The sequence below is a fragment of the Rana temporaria genome, chromosome 4 (genome assembly GCF_905171775.1).
Source record: "Rana temporaria chromosome 4, aRanTem1.1, whole genome shotgun sequence".
Taxonomy (NCBI): Eukaryota; Metazoa; Chordata; class Amphibia; order Anura; family Ranidae; genus Rana; species Rana temporaria.
Genome location: NC_053492.1, coordinates 317,051,216 through 317,070,300, shown reverse-complemented (window position 1 = coordinate 317,070,300; position 19,085 = coordinate 317,051,216). Strand labels below are relative to the sequence as shown.

Sequence of the window (19,085 nt, the reverse complement as noted above, 5' to 3'; positions counted from 1 at the left end):
TCCCCTGATGACTCTTGTCCAAGTCTGCCCACTGGCCGCCATGTGAAAATATGTGACAAGGATATCCCAAGAGGCTATAGGAGCAGGGATACATATTTTTTTTTTCCTAGGTGCGAATAATGGTAAGCAGGGTGGGAAAAAGGAAATTTCTGGTCGTGGTGGTACACTTGACAGGTGGAGAGGACATTGGCTCAGCGTGTCCCACTTAAATGCTCAAGTGATTGTGTTGGTGTACATGATATCAAGGGCATTTACTAAAGTTCTTTACTGTTTGTAATCCACCGGGTCGTGAGCGTGACTCAAGTAAAGCCACCCCATGTGCATGTCAGTGGCTCTATACAAAGGCCTCTAATGTGACCCTTGCTTAGCCCCTAATGAGGTGGGAAATATGGAGGAAGTGACGACCACCCCATCAGCCTACGTTTACATGCTCTGTGCACACAGCTGGTAGGTATACCATTTAAGTTTATGCTTTGATTCTGAACTTTTACCAAGGTCAAGCCAATTACATTAATTCTGGATAGGGTGGCATATAGTACTTTAACCCTTACTTCATGTATCACTTTATTTTTGAAGTATTGGACATAAAAATGGAGAACTTTTGCTATGATGTCTGTACTAAATACTATTGTTCTGTTTGTTCTGCAGTAAATCAGATCACTTATATAGCAGATGTATTTAAAAACTAGAAATTTTATAAGCAAATCAGTATCGAATAGGTAGTCAATTGCCAGATACAGCTGAGTGCATGGGTAGCAAGCCGGAGAAATGATTTGATTTATGGGGATGATCATAATAAAAAATTTCCATTAGGTTCTCAATGAGAATGAGGAGAGGGAGAGGGGGTCTATTTATGTCACTGGAGGCAGCATTGACGCAGACATCGCTGACGTTAGCACAAGCTGCACACAGAGGAGGCAGGCACAGCATCACAAAGCACCCATCACACCTCCCATTCATTCAACTTCTGCTTCTAAAATCCCACAATAATGTACAAAATGTCATCAAATGTCTGCAGAAGTGACCTCTTACCATTTAATCCTCCAAACATCTGGAGAGCCAGATCTCTCACATCTATAGAAAAAATAGGGGCAAATGAGTTCAGTTTGTTCTATAAATATATGCATCTATGCAATGTGTTAACTATACAGAGTGCCTATGTAATCAAACCCTTATATGGTTATACATTATATTCTTTTGGATTGCTAGAAGTGTGCTTACATCATCTAACACTTGTGTGTGTTTGTCTGGCCCTGATCAGCTCCAGATCTCTGAGTGCTGGCTAGCACTTGACATGCTGATGATGGTCCAGGCTGCTGACGTCTGAGCTCTACTAACATTTCAATGAATCGCAGTTGCAGCTGTCATAGCAATGGAGCTGCTGACGTCATTGGCTCATATTGGATGGGAGACATGCCCTCAGCTTGTTCTACAAGAAGAACTCTAACTTCCCCAGGGATGTCAGTCCTTTTCAAGGGACAGCAATCACAAGACTCTCTTTGGCTCTTTTCCTTCTTCTGCCTGATGAGTAGATATCCAGTACTTCTTCTGTATGCATGAATGGTGATACACAGGCTTACTTTTAGGATCTCAGCTGTCATCCACGTTTATTCATTTTAAGGATGAGGACAAGGGGAGCTCCATCACTTCTGCAGGTAACTCTGGCTTATTGTGTGTTTGGCTATGGGAGGAGGGGGAAGCTTTTTAAACAAGTAGCTCCATGTGCTTGCATCTATGCTGTTTGAAAAGTCTGTCTGCTAAGCACTGCTGATTATAGGAGCAGCACAGTGGCTTAGTGGTTAGCACTTCTGCTTTGCAGCACTGGTGTGCCAGGTTTGAATCCCAATCAGGACACTAGCTTTATGGAGTTTGTATGTTCTCTCTGTGCTTGTGTAGGTTTCTCCTGGGCATGCTGGTAGGTTAATTGTCTCCTGTCCAAATTGGCCATGGAATGTATGTATGCATGTTGTAGTGTAGAAGTTAATCCACTTAATAAATATATGCATAAACACATCAGATGTAAATTCTGAATTAACCTTTTGCACACTGCTATATACCCTTGCATACCTCTAGCAAATGTTTGCCTAACAATAAGGATATATGATTCCCATGTGTTGCAATGCATGATCATGCAGGCCAATTATGTTTAAAGTAATCCCTGTCACCCAACAATACAGGCAACAATCACATTGAATAAATAATCACAGAAGCAGATGATTGACTCTGTGAGTTTTTTAAAAAGACATACACCATGTCATCGATCAATTTTGAGCAAAACCGGTAGATAATATCAAAATTATTCTGATCAATCTGGATGGAAAATCCATGTGTAGGAAAACAGATGTATCAATATGATCGTTAGTCACAAGGCACAAGAAACTGATTTTTTTTTTAAAACTTATGACCATATCTTTCACCCATATTGTAAAGCTCATCATACAAGTTGCAATTTGGCCATGCAATCTGTACACTCAACTTTAGATTTATCAAAACTATGTAATATGAGGACCTACCTACACTTTTCAGTCAATTTGTATGCAATCAAGCAGGCTTTTGAACTACATAGTTATTGCTAGATCAAAGGATATTGTCTAATTGTAATGTGTGAGATGAGCTTAAATCGATCAACAATACAATTATATTTAAAATTGTTCTGTGTATGGCCACCATTAGATAAAAACTGTAGATTGTAAGCTCCTTGAGGGTAGGTACTGATATAAATGTACAGTATGTAAAGCACTGTGTAAATTGCCAGTACTATCTATATTTCTGTAATAAATAGATAATTAGAGCCTGATAAAATTACATTTAGAAATGATAGAGTAAACTTACCAAAAAATAAATCGAAACTTAGTTGATAGATTTTTTTCCCACAGAGTGTTTTCCTTGGATGGAAGGAGAACTATTGACAGCACGATGGATTCAGCTTGAAGCACAGAGGTTGCACATGTTGCCACATCCAGGAAGACCATCACAATGTACTCCAATGTCATGTGCACATCACAGAGCTGCTCTGAACTTTGGACAGGGGACTTTGGAAGAGGAAATGGGACTCAATCACCTTTCTTTCCTACATTTAGCAGAAAGAACCGTGAAATGCATTACTGTGAGAAAGGCACATGACCCATTTCCAGGAATTTAATCGGAAAAGCTGAGGAATTTGATTAACATGATCTGTAGCTTTAACCTCACCTGCCCTCCACCTTTCAATGACTGCATGTAAAATCTCAGTGGTTTACCTGCCATGCCTTCCTGTGTCGCCCACCCCCCACCACCACTTTATATCAACCTGCTGGTAGCTGGAGAGAAAAAAACTGAATAAAAGAAAACTGAGAATTGCATTGATGGAATTGTGATTTGTAGAATTTTTCTCCTCTTAGTCCCTGCCTCCTACTTGCTCTCTAGCCACTCCAAAGTCTCTCTCTCTCTCTCTCCATAGCAAAGCATTTTCTTTTTTATCTCTCACTACTCAATCAGTACATCATCCCCTGAGCACCACAAAGACAATATCACATCTACACCCTGCAGATGTCGAAGAAACGGAAAACAAGTGATAGTGAGGCTAACATTCCCCAAGCTGTGTCCTCAACAAGCCTTGAGAGAACAGATCAAGGTAAGAGGGATGCCAAAGTGTCTGTTGGCTGAAAGGGTTGGCATTGATGGCTGTGGGCAAGATCACCTTGAAAAATGGGCACAGGTTCATTCGTGCTGAATGTTGTGCCTTCAAACTGTTGTGTTGCTGGTACATGGTTTTTCTTATTACGTCGTAAGAAATGGGTGGGTGGGATTGGGGGCCATACAGGGAAGTCCCACTGATTTCTCCAGTTTCAAAGTCCTTAGTGGAATCAGAATTGTGCAGGCTATCGTTGAATCGATTGGCTGCCTTTATTATGTCAGATACTCTTATTTTTATATATAAGGTTTAACTTGTTTTTTTTTTTTGGTTTTCTCAAAAAATTATGTTATGTACAAAGCCTAAAATATATTTTTGACTGTACTTGTATTATTGGTTTGGTTTGGCTTGTCAAATACCAGTTGTGAGTGGTGGCACATGATGGTGTATTGATAGATATATGGTGTAGTTTTTCAGGGTATAGCTTTGTTGCAAGTATGACAATTGTTAACACTCAATGAAAGGTCACTGATAAATGATGCTGAAAATTTCAAAATGAGAGTGTAAGCAGTTTTCATAATTCTAGTGTGCTTATAGGATGACATTTATATAATTATTTTAGAGCTTTTATAGAAATATATTTTTTTAAATAACCTGTGTGGCTTTCGGCTGTTATAATTTTTTAGTTTGTCTTTTTTAAAAATACATACAATGCTGATTAAGCAGCAGAGATACAGTGTATCGAATTTTTTTGTGACAAGGACAAATGCTGGTTACATAATGCATGTTGGAGTGCTTGTGGAATACTTCCATTTTAAAGGTAATATACTAATGGCAGTACATTCTGCATTAGCCCTGTTAACATTTGATTCCTATAAATAACATGTTACAGGTATTCATAATCATAATCATAATCATGATTGTGCTAAATGGAAGTGGCTTTATTTTGTTTTAGTTAGTTATTACAGGTATGTATATTAACAACTACTACTAGTAATTCATCCCTAGCATACCTACCTATTTATATCACTTTGCACAAAATATATAAATTGGCACACAAGGCCATCTGTAACATCATAAAGGTTAGATTCCAATAGATAAGTTATAAAAATACAAAAAATGCATGTATGCATTACCACATATCAAGGTAAATATGGCTAAACTAAATACATGTTTTGCTTTTTGCTACTCTTACCACCTTCCACAGAAATTTAGACTATTTACTATTGTTAAACTAGATTAGGATTTTCTATGACCTCCACGTAACTTTTTGAGTCCACTCCTAAAGTGATTGTCATTTTTTTTGGTTAAAATAACAAACATACTTACCTGCTCTGTGCAATGGTTTAGCACAGAGAGCGGCCCCAATCCTCCTCTTCTAAGCTCCCCTTCTGCCACTCCTGGCTCCTCCCCTCTGCTGAGTGCCTCCATAACAAGCTGCTTGTTCTGGGGGAATTTGTAAGTGTTTGCTCCAAAACTCTGCTCTGTGTGTCCATAAGACACACAGAGTATGGCTCAAGGCCTGCCCCCCCCCCACCCAGCAACTTTGTCCCTGGCTGTGATTGAAAGCAGCAGGAGCCAATGGCTCTCGCTGCTGTATCTGAACCAATGAGGATGGAGAGCGCCAAGAGAGCCTCTGCTCTCATGCACATTGCTTGATCGAGCTCGGCTCAGGTAAATATTTGGTGGGGGGGAGCTGCATGCAGAAGATTTTTTACGGTCAGGTAACAAACCTTCTGCATTTACAACCACTGCAATTATATGTGGAAGCTGATTGTGCCTATGTCTAGGCTTCTCTGTGTACTGCGGTCCTAACTCTATATTTTTGAGGGTCTCCCAGTTGAATCTTATATAGCAGTGGAAAAATTAATGACAGGTTTGCCTAAAGGGACACCACTCCTTTTTGACGTAGGCACTGCGGCTTCCAGTCCAGCAAAGCCTATACCTGACTGTAGGCCATTCCTGGTGTACGTGTTCAAAGACACATTCAGGCAGGCAAGCAGGTGACTCAGTGAGCTGCAGTGCATAAAATATATATCCACTGCATTCTAGTCCTCCAGCCAAGCCTATACCTGACTGTAGGCCATTCCTGGTGTACATGTTCAAAGACACTTTCAGGCAGGCAGGCAACTCAGTGAGCTGCAGTGCATTTTATATATATACTGTGTATATATATATATATATATATATATATATATATATATATATATATATACACAGGCTTATATAGATATATTTATATATATCTATATAATATAGCCAAGCCTATACCTGACTGTAGGCCAGGGATATGCAATTAGCGGACCTCCAGCTGTTGCAAAACTACAAGTCCCATCATGCCTCTGCCTCTGGGTGTCATGCTTGATGCCGTCAGAGTCTTGCTATGCCTCATGGGACTTGTAGTTTGGCATCAGCTGGAGGTCCGCTAATTGCATATCCCTGCTGTAGGCCATCCCTGTGTACGTGTTCAAAGACACTTTCAGGCAGGTGACTCAGTGATCTGCAGTATATAAAATATATATACAGTTTCCTACATATATATCCACTGCATTCTTGTCCACCCAAGCCTATACCTATAATTGTAAGCCTATACCTGACTGCAGGCCATTCCTGGTGTACTGTTTTTAGTAAACTTCAGGCATTGTTTTGCTAATCTAATTGTACAGTATGTCTGGAAGGCCACCAAGGAGAGGCAGACGCTCACAGGCCACTAAAAAAGGGGCAAGCAGGCTCTGCGTCTACAGCCAACAGTGCTTGTCATGGACACATTGTATCCTCAGCACGTGGCTGTGGGCCACGCTTGGCCTTTTTTTGGCAGCTGGTCGTGTTGAGCCACAACATGCAGAAGAGTTGGTAGAGTGGATGACCAAGCTGTCCTCATCCTCCTCATTCTCTGTCACCCTGGCTCAGAGTACTTTGACAATGCAGCTGCCAAAGCGGCCTCTTCCATCGGCTCAATGTCATCAGTCACTTCTTCCCTAGCCCCACCATCATGCCCTGAGGAGTCCCCCGAACTGTTCGACTACAGTGTAGGGTACATGCTGCAGGAGGATGTGCAGCGTTTTGAAGGCTCTGATGATGGTTCCCAGGTTGAGGATGAAGGCAGAAACATGAGCCCAGAGAGAGGGGGTACCCAAGAAGGACAAGAAACTGACAGTGATGTTCCCCCAGCTGCATCATACTGTCAGGTTTGCTCCAGTGGCGAGGAGGGAGGGGATGATGAGGCCACTGACTCTACATGGGTGCCTGATAGGAGAGAGGAGGAGGCACATCTTCAACGAGGCAGGATGCCCTCCAGGAGCCAGCTTAAGGGCAGCCAATCAACTGCTTGGCATGTGCAGGGCGCTGCTGACTCCAAAAGTTCTTTGGTGTGGGCCTTTTTTGAGACGTGTGCAGCAGATCGCACCGTTGCTGTTTGCAACATATGTCTGAAACATATCAAGCGTGGTCAAAACAGCAGCCGCTTGGGCACCACATGCTTGACCAGATATATGTCAAGCTCCCATACAGTCAGTTGGCAACAGTACTTAAAAGACCCACACCAAATAACAAGGCGGACCTCTCCTTTCTCCTCATCAGTTGGGATCTCCAACCGCAGTATACCTTCAATCCTCTTAAAAAACATGCACTTGCGGGCAATCTGCTAGCTGTACACCTAAATCCGATTGTAGCAGGCAAATTTTCCTACCCCAGTTGCTACACCGTCAAAAGAAATTCAGTCACAGCCATCCACATGCCCAGCGGCTGAATGCTAGCTTGGCTAAATTGCTAGCACTCCAACTGCTGCCTTTTCAGCTGGTAGACTCTGCCCCCTTTCGAGAATTTGTGGAATGTGCGGTACCTCAGTGGCAGGTTCCCAAACGCCATTTTTTAATAAATATTTGGTGGGGGGGAGCCCCCCCTAGCGCAGTTTCTTTTTTCCTATTTTCCACCCAGGCTTACAGTATCTCCTAAAGGCAGGCCAGGAAATCTGTGGGCAGTGCACGGCTGGCTGACCTCAAAAAGGAATGCAACCTGCCCAAGAACTACCTCATCTGTGACATGCCCACCAGGTGGAACTCAATGTTGGCAATGCTGCAGCAGCTGCATACGCAGCAGAGGGCCATCAATGAGTACCTGTGCAAGTATTGCACCAAGACAGGGTCAGGGGAGCTTGTTTTTTTTGCCATGCCAGTGGCTCATGATCAAGGATGCATGCACTGTCCTGTCACCATTTGAGGATGCCACGAGGATGATGAGCAGTGACAGTGCATGCATTAGTTATACTGTCCCTCTTGTCTACCTGTTGGAGCACACGCTAAATGAAATAATGGACAGAGCACTTGAAGCAGAACAGAGGGAGAAAGAGGAGGACTTTCCTACCTCTCAAGGCCCCCTTTATCCAGAAAGTATTGCTGCAGGCCTGACAATTTCACAGGAAGAGGAGGAGGAGGAGGATTGTGTCAGCATGGAGGTGGAGCCTAGCAATCAGCATCAGCAGTAGTCTTCAAGGGATCATTTTCAGTCCTCAGAAACCCATGGACTTGTATGTGGCTGGGAGGAGGTGGCTGCGGATTATGTCATCCTTAGTGACCCAAAGGACGAAATTCTTCAGCAAACCTGCGCTGCATGGCCTGCCTGATCCTGCAAAGCCTGCGAAAGGACCCTCGGATTCGTAGTATCAAGGAGAGGGATCAGTACTGGCTGGCAACCCTTCTTGATCCACATTACAAGGGTAAGGTTGTGGAACTTATCCAGCCTTCACAGAGGGAGCAGAGAATGAAACATCTTCGGGAAGCCTTGCAGAAAGGTTTGTGCAATGCGTTTCCAGAGCCTGGGAGGTTACCCTTTCCTGGTTCTCCTGGACAACGTGTTGCTGAGGCTTCAGTCAGTCACAGAAGGAGCGGTGGAGAAGGTGGCTGTCTGACCGATGACATTTTTTAGTCCCAAGGTCTGATTGGTTCTAGCAACCATCGCCAGTGTCTGATTTACATGATGCAGGAATACCTAGGGGCAAGATTAGACTTGGGGACCTTTCCAACTGAAAATCCACTGGCTTACTGGGTCTTGAGGATGGATCACTGGCCAGAGCTTGCACAGTATACAATTGAGCTACTGGCCTGTCCTGCATCCAGCGTTCTTTCGAAACGCCCATTCAGTGCTTCTGGAGGCTTTGTAACGGATCACAGAGTGCACCTGTCCACAGACTGTTGATCCGCTCACCTTCATAAAAATGAATCAGTCCTGGATCACCAGCTACCAAGCACCTGATGCTGATGTAACTGATTTTTTTTATGAATGAGATCCCTTGAAGACTGCCTATGCTGATGCTGAGTGACTATCCTGTTATGCTGAGTGACTATCCTATTCCTCCTCAATGTTCATGTTGATAGCTTCTAAGAACATTTTTGGTTCTGAGCACCATCACCACCACCAGTGGCTAAAGCCCAATTTTTCTGCCCCGTTTAACAGGGGTGTGTAATTAAAAATGTTGCTGTAATATTTCGCAGCAGGGCTCGTTCCTGCACTCAACTAGAGTATCTGTGAGGGGTTGCAGTGTTGTGGCACCACCACCACTGCCTAAGGCCCAATTTAGAAATATAGGGCCGGATTCAGGTAGAATTGCCCATTATTTACGGAGGCGCAGGGCAACGTTTTTGCCCTGCGCCCCCGCAAATTTGCTCTGCTGCCCTTGATTCACAGAGCAGAAGCTCCGTGAATTGCGCGGGCGCGCCGGCAAAATGCCCGGCGCTAGAGCACGCAATTTAAATGATCCCGTAGGGGGCGGGAATCATTTAAATTAGGCGTGTTCCCGCGCCGATCGTAGTGAGCATGCCCCGTCGGGAAACTTTCCCGACGTGCATTGCGGCAAATGACGTTGCAAGGACGTCATTTGCTTCAAAGTGAACGTGAATGGCGTCCAGCGCCATTCACGATTCACTTACGCAAAGTACGTAAAATTCAAATTTCGCGACGCGGGAACGACGGGTATACGTAACATGGGCTGCCCCTGCTAATAGCAGGGGCAGCCTTGCGCGAAAACCGCCGTACGTAAACGACGTAAATTGCGTACGCAGGGCTCGCGCAACATTGTGAATCGGTGTTAGTATGCAATTTGCATACTATACACTGAGCACAACGTGAACGCCACCTAGCGTCCACGCAAGAATGCAGCCTAAGATATGCGGGCATAAGAGCCTTATGCCGCGCAGATCTTAGGCTGCAGTCGGCGTAACAAGGTTCCTGAATCAGGAGCACTTGTTACGCCGGTGCAAGTAAGCAATTGCGCTGTGTAACCTATGGTTACACAGGCGCAATTGCTTCTTGAATCCGGCCCATAATATTGTGCAGGGAAACACGGGAAACATGTGTCAATTTACAGGCATACTATAGATATTTAACCACTTGACAACTGGGCACTTAAACCCACTTAATAACCAGACCAATTTTCAGCTTTCGGTGCTCTCACATTTTGAATGACAATAACTCAGTCATACAACACTGTAGCCAAATGAAATTTTTGTCCTTTTTTCCCACAAATAGAGCTTTCTTTTGGGGGTATTTGATCACCTCTGCGGTTTTTATTTTTTTCGCTATAAATGAAAAAAGAACGAAAATTTTGTAAAAAAAAGAATTTTTCTTCATTTCTATTATAAAATTTTGCAAAAAATGAATTTTTCTTCATAAATTTGGCCTAAAATGTATACTGCTACATATCTTTGGTTAAAAAATAAATAAATTTGGATATTATTTAGTGAAAATTATAAGGTCTACAAGCTATGGTACCAATTACTGAAAATTGATCAATTTGATCACATCTGATGTACTGACAGCCTCTCTCATTTCTTGAGACCCTAACATGCCAGAAAAGTACAAATACCCGCTAAATGACCCCTTTTTGGAAAGAAGACATTCCAAGGTATTTAGAAAGAGGCATGGTGAGTTTTTTGAAGTTGTCATTTTTTCCCACAATTCTTTGCAAAATCAAGGTTTTTTTTATTTTTATTTTTTTTCCACAAAAGTTTCATATTAGCAGGTTATTTCTCACACACAGCATATGCATACCACAAATTACACCCCAAAACACATTCTGCTATTCCTCCCGAGTATGGCGATACCACATGTGTGAGACTTTTACACAGCGTGGCCACATACAGAGGCCCGACATGCAGGGAGCACCATCAGGCGTTCTGGAGCACCCAGACCAGTTCTGACATTTCTCTCCTACATGTAAAAATCATCATTTATTTGCTAGAAAATTACATAGAACCCCAAAACATTATATATGCTTTTTTAGCAAAGACCCTAGAGAATACAATGGCGGTCGTTGCAACTTTTTATCGCGCATGGTATTTGCATAGCAATTTTTCGAACGCATTTTTTTGGGAAATAAAACAGTTTTGTGCTTTTTAAAAAAAAAAACATTAAAGTTAGCCCAATGTTTTTGCATAATATGAAAGATGAAGTTACGCTGAGTAAATAGATACCCAACATGTCACCCTTCAATATTGCACACGCTTGTGGAATGGCGCCAAACTTCGCTACTTAAAAATCCCCATAGGTGACATTTTAAATGTTTTTACTGGTTACATGTTTTTAGTTACAGAGGAGGTCTGGGGCCAAAATGATTGCTCTCGCTCTAACGTTCGCAGCGATACCCCACATGTGTGGTTTGAACACCGTTTTCATATGTAGGCGGGACTTACGTACACATTCGCTTCTGTATACGAGCACGCGGGAACAGGGGCGCTTTAAATATTTTTTTTTTTTTTTATGTTCATTTTACTTTATTTATTTTAGTTTGACACATTTTTCCCCAAAAATAAATGTTTTGATCACTTTTATTCCAATTACAAGGAATGTAAACATCCCTTGTAATAGGAATATAGCATGACAGGTCCTCTTTACAGTGAGATATGGGGTCAATAAGACCCCACATCTCACCTCTAGGCTGGGAAGCCTGAAAAAAAACAAGAAAAAAAACCATCCTGGCTTCGATCGCAGCGGTGAGTCAGAAGAAGCACCGGAGGGCGAAGGGAGTGGGGACGTCCCTTTTTGCCTCCCGTAAGAACAATCAAGAGGCGGAACAGCCGCCATGATCGTTCTTATGGTGTAGAGAATCGCCGGCTGAAAAAAATGATATCTGAATGATGCCTGTAGCTGCAGGCATCATTTAGATATCCCTGCACAAAGTCAAGGACCTCATATGACGTGGGCGGGAAGTGGTTAAAACGCATTTAACGTATTGCAGAGTATTGGCCGGGGTATTGCAAAGTATTGGTGCGGGGGTATTGCAGAGTATTGGTGCGGGGGTATTGCAGAGTATTGGTGCGGGGGTATTGCAGAGTATTGGTGCGGGGGTATTGCAGAGTATTGGTGCGGGGGTATTGCAGAGTATTGGTGCGGGGGTATTGCCGAGTATTGGTGGGGGGGTATTGCAGAGTATTGTGTGGGGGGTATTGCAGAGTATTGTGTGGGGGGTATTGCAGAGTATTGTGTGGGGGGTATTGCAGAGTATTGTGTGGGGGGTATTGCAGAGTATTGTGTGGGGGGTATTGCAGAGTATTGTGCGGGGGGTACTGCAGAGTATTGTGCGGGGGTACTGCAGAGTATTGCGCGGGGGGTATTGCAGAGTATTGTGCGGGGGTACTGCAGAGTATTGTGCAAGGGGTACTGCAGAGTATTGCGCAGGGGGTACTGTAGAGTATTGCGCGGGGGGTACTGCAGAGTATTGCGCGGGGGTACTGCAGAGTATTGCGCGGGGGTATTGCAGAGTATTGTGCGGGGGTATTGCAGAGTATTGTGCGGGGGTATTGCAGAGTATTGCGCGGGGGTATTGCAGAGTATTGCGCAAGGAGTACTGCAGAGTATTGCGCGGGGGTACTGCAGAGTATTGCGCGGGGGTATTGCAGAGTATTGTGCGGGGGTATTGCAGAGTATTGTGCGGGGGTATTGCAGAGTATTGTGCGGGGGTATTGCAGAGTATTGCGCGGGGGTATTGCAGAGTATTGCGCAAGGAGTACTGCAGAGTATTGCGCGGGGGTATTGCAGAGTATTGCGCGGGGGTATTGCAGGGTATTGCACGGGGGTATTGCAGAGTATTGCGCGGGGGTATTGCAGAGTATTGCGCGGGGGTATTGCAGAGTATTGCGCGGGGGTTTTGCAGAGTATTGCGTGGGGGTTTTGCAGAGTATTGCGCAGGGGGTATTGCAGAGTAATTGCGCAGGGAAGGCAGAGCATTGCAGAGTATTGCGCAGGGAAGGCAGAGTATTGCAGGGGTTAATGCAGGGATGGCTGAGCAGGGATGGATGGATGGATCTGTGACTGCAATAGTCACAGATCCATCCCACACTGCTGCTGCCATCCGCGCTCTCCTTTCACATTGTAGCGATAGGTACAGCGAGAGGAGGGAGGAACCGGCGTCATCAAATGACGCCGGTTTGTTTACCTGTGATCGCGCCGTCATTGGACGGCGCGATCACATGGTAAAAGACCGCTGTTGTCGGTCAGTTACCGAGATCTGTGTAGCGCCGGGTCTCATAGACCCGGCGCGCACAGAATTTTCTGTGTGCGCGCCCGAGGCGGCGCGCATCACTGCTTCTGCTGGGCGCCGTTTCAGAACGGCGACCCCCAGTTAAGCAACCACCTTGCCGCCGTTTTTGGACGGCGGCTGGTGGTTAAGTGGTTAAAGGAATATTTCACTTTTATTTTTTTCACTTTAAGCATCATTAAAATCACTGCTCCCAAAAAAACGTAATTTTTTAAAACTTTTTTTTTGCATTGAGACATGTCCCCTGGGGCAGGACCCGGGTCCCCAAACCCTTTTTAGAACAATAACTTGCATATTAGCCTTTAAAATTCGCACTTTTGATTTCTCACGTTCGAGTCCCATAGACTTTATCGGTGTTCGAATGTTCACGCTAACTTTCGGTCCATTCGCATGTTCTGAATGAGAACCGAACCGCGGGGGTTGTTCGGCTCATCCCTAGTCAGAACATAGATGTGTTCTGACTGATCTGAGGAAGGGCGTAAGCATGTAAGCCCAAAACGGAAATCCATGTCTGAATAACTTTGAATACTTTTTTGGTATGTAACCTTTATGAAGATATTTGAAAAATAAAAATTTTAAGTGCAGCAACACTTTCTTATATATATATAATATATATATTACACACATGTGTGTTTAAGCTTTGGGGTGCACACCCTAATGCAATAGGTTGCACACACCTATGTAAGTAGTGAATTTTATATACAACTATATAGATCAGAACAAAATGAGGGACAAATGAGGAGGAAAGAGGGGCAGAGGGACTTTGTTACAAATGAGGGACAGTCCCTCAAAATCAGGGACAGTTAAGAGCTATGTTTCAGTTCAGATCTCTGCTCTCAGTACAGTTCTCCTCCCCAGCACAGCTCTGCCCCCTCAAATCCCCCCCACCCCAATACAGCTCAGTACAGTTTCCCCCCAGTACAGTGCTGCCGACTCAGCACAGCTTTGGTAAAGCACCCCCCTCTTAGTACAGCTCCTCTCTTCCCGATATACAGCTTAGCCCCCTCACTGCAGCTCTCCCCCAGTAAAACTGGCCCCTTAGCACAGCTTTTCCCTCCTGTAAGGCTCTCTTCCATCAGTACATCTGGCAATTTGGCCTGTGGTACAGTATCTGCAGTGTGTGAACGGCATTATTTAGCACAAAGTGGAGGCAGAGTATACATACTGTAGGCAAGGATAGCTGTGCTTATGTTTACGCTATATTATATAAATAGACATGCAGAGAACATACAGAGGACCACACTGTAATGTGTGCTGATCTCTTGGTCATCTCAATGGTAAATATGTGAATGCATTATATATTGGTCCATGGCAGCTGTTCGACCAGACGCGGCAGTTATACAGGTTGGCTCGGCTGCATGAATCGCTGTAGGTGTACGTTGAGTGCCATAGTAAACAAGGCAGATCTCCGTTCTGACAGGGGAGATACACAGACATCCTGTCTTTCTGCTATGCTATGCTATGTGTTGTCCCAGGCAGCCATTCCCTCCACACAGTTAGAAACACATTGAGGGAACACAGTTAACCCTTTGATCACAAAAGGGTAGAGAAAAAAGAAGCGCCACCTAAGTGCAGTATTAAAAGATTATTTTAATGACACAAATATCAATCACACTTACAGGAAAGGAAGGCTCATTTGCAGGGCTTTTTTCAGGGGGAACTTGGGGGAACTCAATTCCACCACCTTTGGCTCAGACCCTTTGGTGCCTGCTCACCACAATCACTTGTAAACACAGAAGTCTGGTTTCTGTGTTTACAAGTGACAGCTTTGTAACCCCCTGAACTCTGCACTCTGTATGTAATGCAATTCTGGTATTTAATGCCCCTTTAAGACCCTTCTACTGTTTGTGAAATCTGGACGGGTCACGGTTGAGTTCCTGCACCTATTTTCTGAGAAAAAAAGCTCTGCTCATTTGTAAAGATCCTGTAGTCCTCGCCCTGGGTCCATGGGCTACACAGATGTAGAAGATGCATAGTCTGTTTTCCTCAGGCTTGTCCTGTGGCCATCAGGATGAGGCCTGGTCCAGCATGGAACGCACGTGACGTCATGGGTCACGTGACAACTTCCGGGGAACACTTCTGGGAGGGGGGTCACACAGGATATGCAAGGGGCTGATTGGGCTGTGCGCTCTGTAACCCTTACTCCCAAAGTAAGGGTTACAGTTTTTTGTTGAATTGGCTTTGAAGAATGTCATTGACAATTTAAAATAATGTACAGGAATGTCATTATTGTTTGACACTCTTTGCTGGTTAAATATGAAGGATAGAGTAATAATTTTTGCTTGTAAGTATTTTTTTTTCAGGTCCAAGGAGTTTCTGAAAGTGTATGTACATAGAGAGCAGGTGTATGTAGACAGCTGTACACATAAATACACATGCCTAAAGAGTTAAAAGTATTATATGCTTTTTCATTGTTTCTTTTTTTCCCCCTGCACCACTTCCTGCATTTCTTCCTTCAGTTTTTAATGAGGAAGAAAATGGGGGGGTAAATAAAAGTGACAGTTTTTCAAACTAATAATACTAACATTTCTTATTGTAACCAAGTTTGTGCTAAGACTGTCTTTCTTTGATGGAATTTGAATCAGAAAGCAGCAGTCTGGTGAAGGACGTTCCCCTAAGAACCTTTTAATCAATGGTTCCAGGTATTACACCCCAGATGGTAAGCCACGCACAGGTTATGCAGTAACCACAGTCCCGCATGTCTGGGTTATTGTCATATGGGGTTTGTAATGGAGGTCAACCAAAACCAGAGTTGTACTTTCCTCATTAGCTGTCACCTACATTCTCAGCTGATGGGGTAGGTGCAATCAATGTATCATGAACTTCAAAAGGTCCACCACAGGGTTCATGAGTCCCTCCTGGACCCTGACACAATAACCAGTTTACATTCTTTCCAACCAGGTGACTGGGTCGTTGTAAAGAAGCTTGAGGGACGAGACCACGCCAGCCACTGCAAGAAGCTGCTCAACCACACCAAAGAATTGAGGAGTATCTTTGTTTATTTATTTTTTTGTTTAGTACATTTCAGCAAGGGTAACGAAGAAAATCACCCCAACTTATTGTTTAAAGTGTATTCTCCAACTAACTAAGAAAGTGAACAGGAACAATTGCCTGGTCTACTCTGAATCTCCACTGAGCATTAGTCCCCAGCGATGACAGCGGTACATGCTATTTATTTTAGTATTGGTACGAGGAGTTTTGACAAACTAGAAACTGAAACTTGTCAATAGAATTTCACGATACATTTCTAGAGGGTAAAATTGGTTATAGTTTTAACAATAGCTCTGCCTCTTGCCGGTTTGGGTATCAGGACAACTAGGTAGCCCACAAGTGTGTTTCAACTTTAGTTTGGTACTTATGCGGATCTACAGCTTATAATGTAATTCCCCCTAATGCAAGAGGTTCATGCATGCTGTTTGAAACTCCTCCCAGCATCTTATGTCCCGGCCGTTTGTGAGGATCTGATGGTGCGAGAGAAGGTAAGAATGGCAGGGACAGCTAGAAGAGAATTGTTCACCAATCCCGACCAGGTCTGGGCATGGTTTCCTACATGTACAAGGTGGGGGCTTGAGCTTATGATACGATTGAACAATTTCTCATCCATTGTGGATGGGATGTTCATTTAAACTGTTGAAGCCAGAGCTGTAGCTAGTGAAGGTTGCAATCCTTTTAAGGGTTTGAGAAACTTTGGGGATTTTTTATTTTCCATTGGATCGTGGTTAAAGGAAGTAGGATATATATATGTATATACTCATGTCATTTTGTTTCTATTCCTTCTATATGTCGTAATGAGGTGCTCCTGTTGCCTGATTGGATGCGTGACCAGAGCCCGAGCAGATGACCACATCTTTCTTGATGAGACGCCCCGAAGCCCAACCCACATAGAAGCCACAGAGGATCCCAGACCAACCGGCAATTACTACAGCTCACCATGTCATCTCTCCTGAAGAACAGAGTTTACATGTCAAGCCGTGTTTTCCTTTTCATGAACTCATATGGACTGTAAGGACTGATTAATTTCCTGGTGTAAGAAGAAGAGCAAGATTCATTGAGGGACACATGGGAGCATATGACAAAGAGGAGGAGCTGTTGTGGAAATTTTATGAAGATGTATTTAATATGTATTGTCATAGTGTCACCCAGTGTTAGTACTCCCTCAGCCCGCTCCAAAGAGCTGACTGGGCAGACTAACGCTGGTTGAGTTCCGTCTGGTAGTGGAAAACTTCCTGGGGTTGGAGAGAGGTGTTTGCAGAGTGTGCATTAGTACAGACATTCATCTGAGAGGATATGTTTGCTCTGAAAGGACATTATCGGTTATAGGCAGATGTACGCTTTTGTCTCTGCTGTGTCTGATCAGCACAGGTTGAGATTCGTAGCGTACACCTGCAGATAGCCTCTTATCCACAAGTAACGATAGTATAATCTGGGTATGCGTTGTTCTCTGGAGCAACGCAGAATAAGGATTCCTATCAGCGGAAATACAGGAGTTTTTGAGTGGTTATGGTCAGAGATGGAGTCCATGTTTGTTCAGCCACTTTGTTTAGTGGAATCCAGGAAAGGCAATACACCCTGTCTCTGCTCAGACACACCCATAGGACTCCTTTAGCAATTATTCATTGGTTGTTTGTATTAACTCTTCCTGTTGGAAGGATTTCCTGTTAGGTCATATACCGTGATGTCACTTCCCATGGAGGAAGCGATTGGCTGCTGGAGCCATCACTTCCTGTTTGTCATAGCTTTTGTCATTTACAAATAAAATAGCCAAGCATGCTGGGCATAGGGCAGTCATACTGATGGAGCTGAGATGTAAGCTGTGGTGATGTCTGTTTACTTGGGGCTATACGGGAAATAGAGTGCTAGGTAAGATGCATTATATCATTAGACGAAATGTGTGCTTATTAGCACAGGAGATATGGTGTGTGCATAGCATACAGCCAAATCTCTCCACGACACTGTCCTGTAAATGATCAGACACGCTGATTGGCTACAGCTGTGTCCAATCACTTTGGCGCCGCGCACGCGATCCAGAGCCGATCAAAGGAATGATGTACAGGTACTTGATTTTGCGCTTAAGGGCTGCCCTGCCAAAATATATGTATGTGGGGCAGTCCTTAAGAGTTTAAAGTGCATGGTAACTTTAAGACAACTTGCACACCGGGGCTGTTTAGCTGCATTATGTCCCTCCCAGGTCTTTTAATGTGTGTGGAAGGAACAGGCGCAAGCATCCATGCCCACGGCTGGTTGCCTGTCAAAGTCTATTGCAGACTGTGGTTAAACAGGTCTATGCCAAGTGGTGCCAGTGTTTAGGGTCCTGTATGTTCAGGGGCCCTCTTGGGTGCACTGAAATGCAAGAAGGGCCTATAAGAGACTGTCACTAATAGCTGCTGACAGGTATGAAGTTCAGGCACCAAAAGCTGCTATGATGTGTTGCCTTAATGGCTAATAGGCGCCTGGAAGGAGGCAGGAGGGGGTTCACTGTGAAGAAGTGCTAAGGCTATGCTCAATCACAATATGGCAAAGCAGAGTATGCCCAAATCTGCACATGCATTAATTTCAGCAGCTTTCAGTACTTTTAAGTATCAGAATATTTTCAAGACAGCAGATTGACAGTACTGAGAAAACAATAAGCACAAAAATCTTACTTTAAGGGCTCATTAACATCATCCTGTGACTCATAGTAAAAAAACTTGATTTACACTGCATTGTAATGCCAATCATTTTACCCGGAACCCAAGTACATGAATAATACACTATTATAGTAACAGACAGTGAACCTGTAGTGGAAAGAAAATGGTAAAGTTGTTTTAGTGTATTAAGGTGTGATGTCAGCATCCTAAAAATTAACTGGCTGTACTAATGCAGTGCACTTTAAAGCACAGTAACACCCACGCATACTCTAAATAGGCCCTTGATCAGCAGGAATGGAGGATTTATTATTCACCT

General features: G+C 43.8%; 1 long non-coding RNA gene across 1 annotated transcript; it reads left to right on the top strand.

Annotated features, from left to right (window-relative positions):
• Positions 1–1,242: 1,242 nt before the first annotated feature.
• On the top strand, positions 1,243–17,825 carry LOC120937418. The gene is made up of 3 exons (XR_005748710.1): positions 1,243–1,655; positions 2,877–3,613; positions 16,044–17,825. It is a non-coding gene; the product is annotated as an uncharacterized LOC120937418 (long non-coding RNA).
• The last annotated feature ends 1,260 nt before the right edge of the window (positions 17,826–19,085 follow it).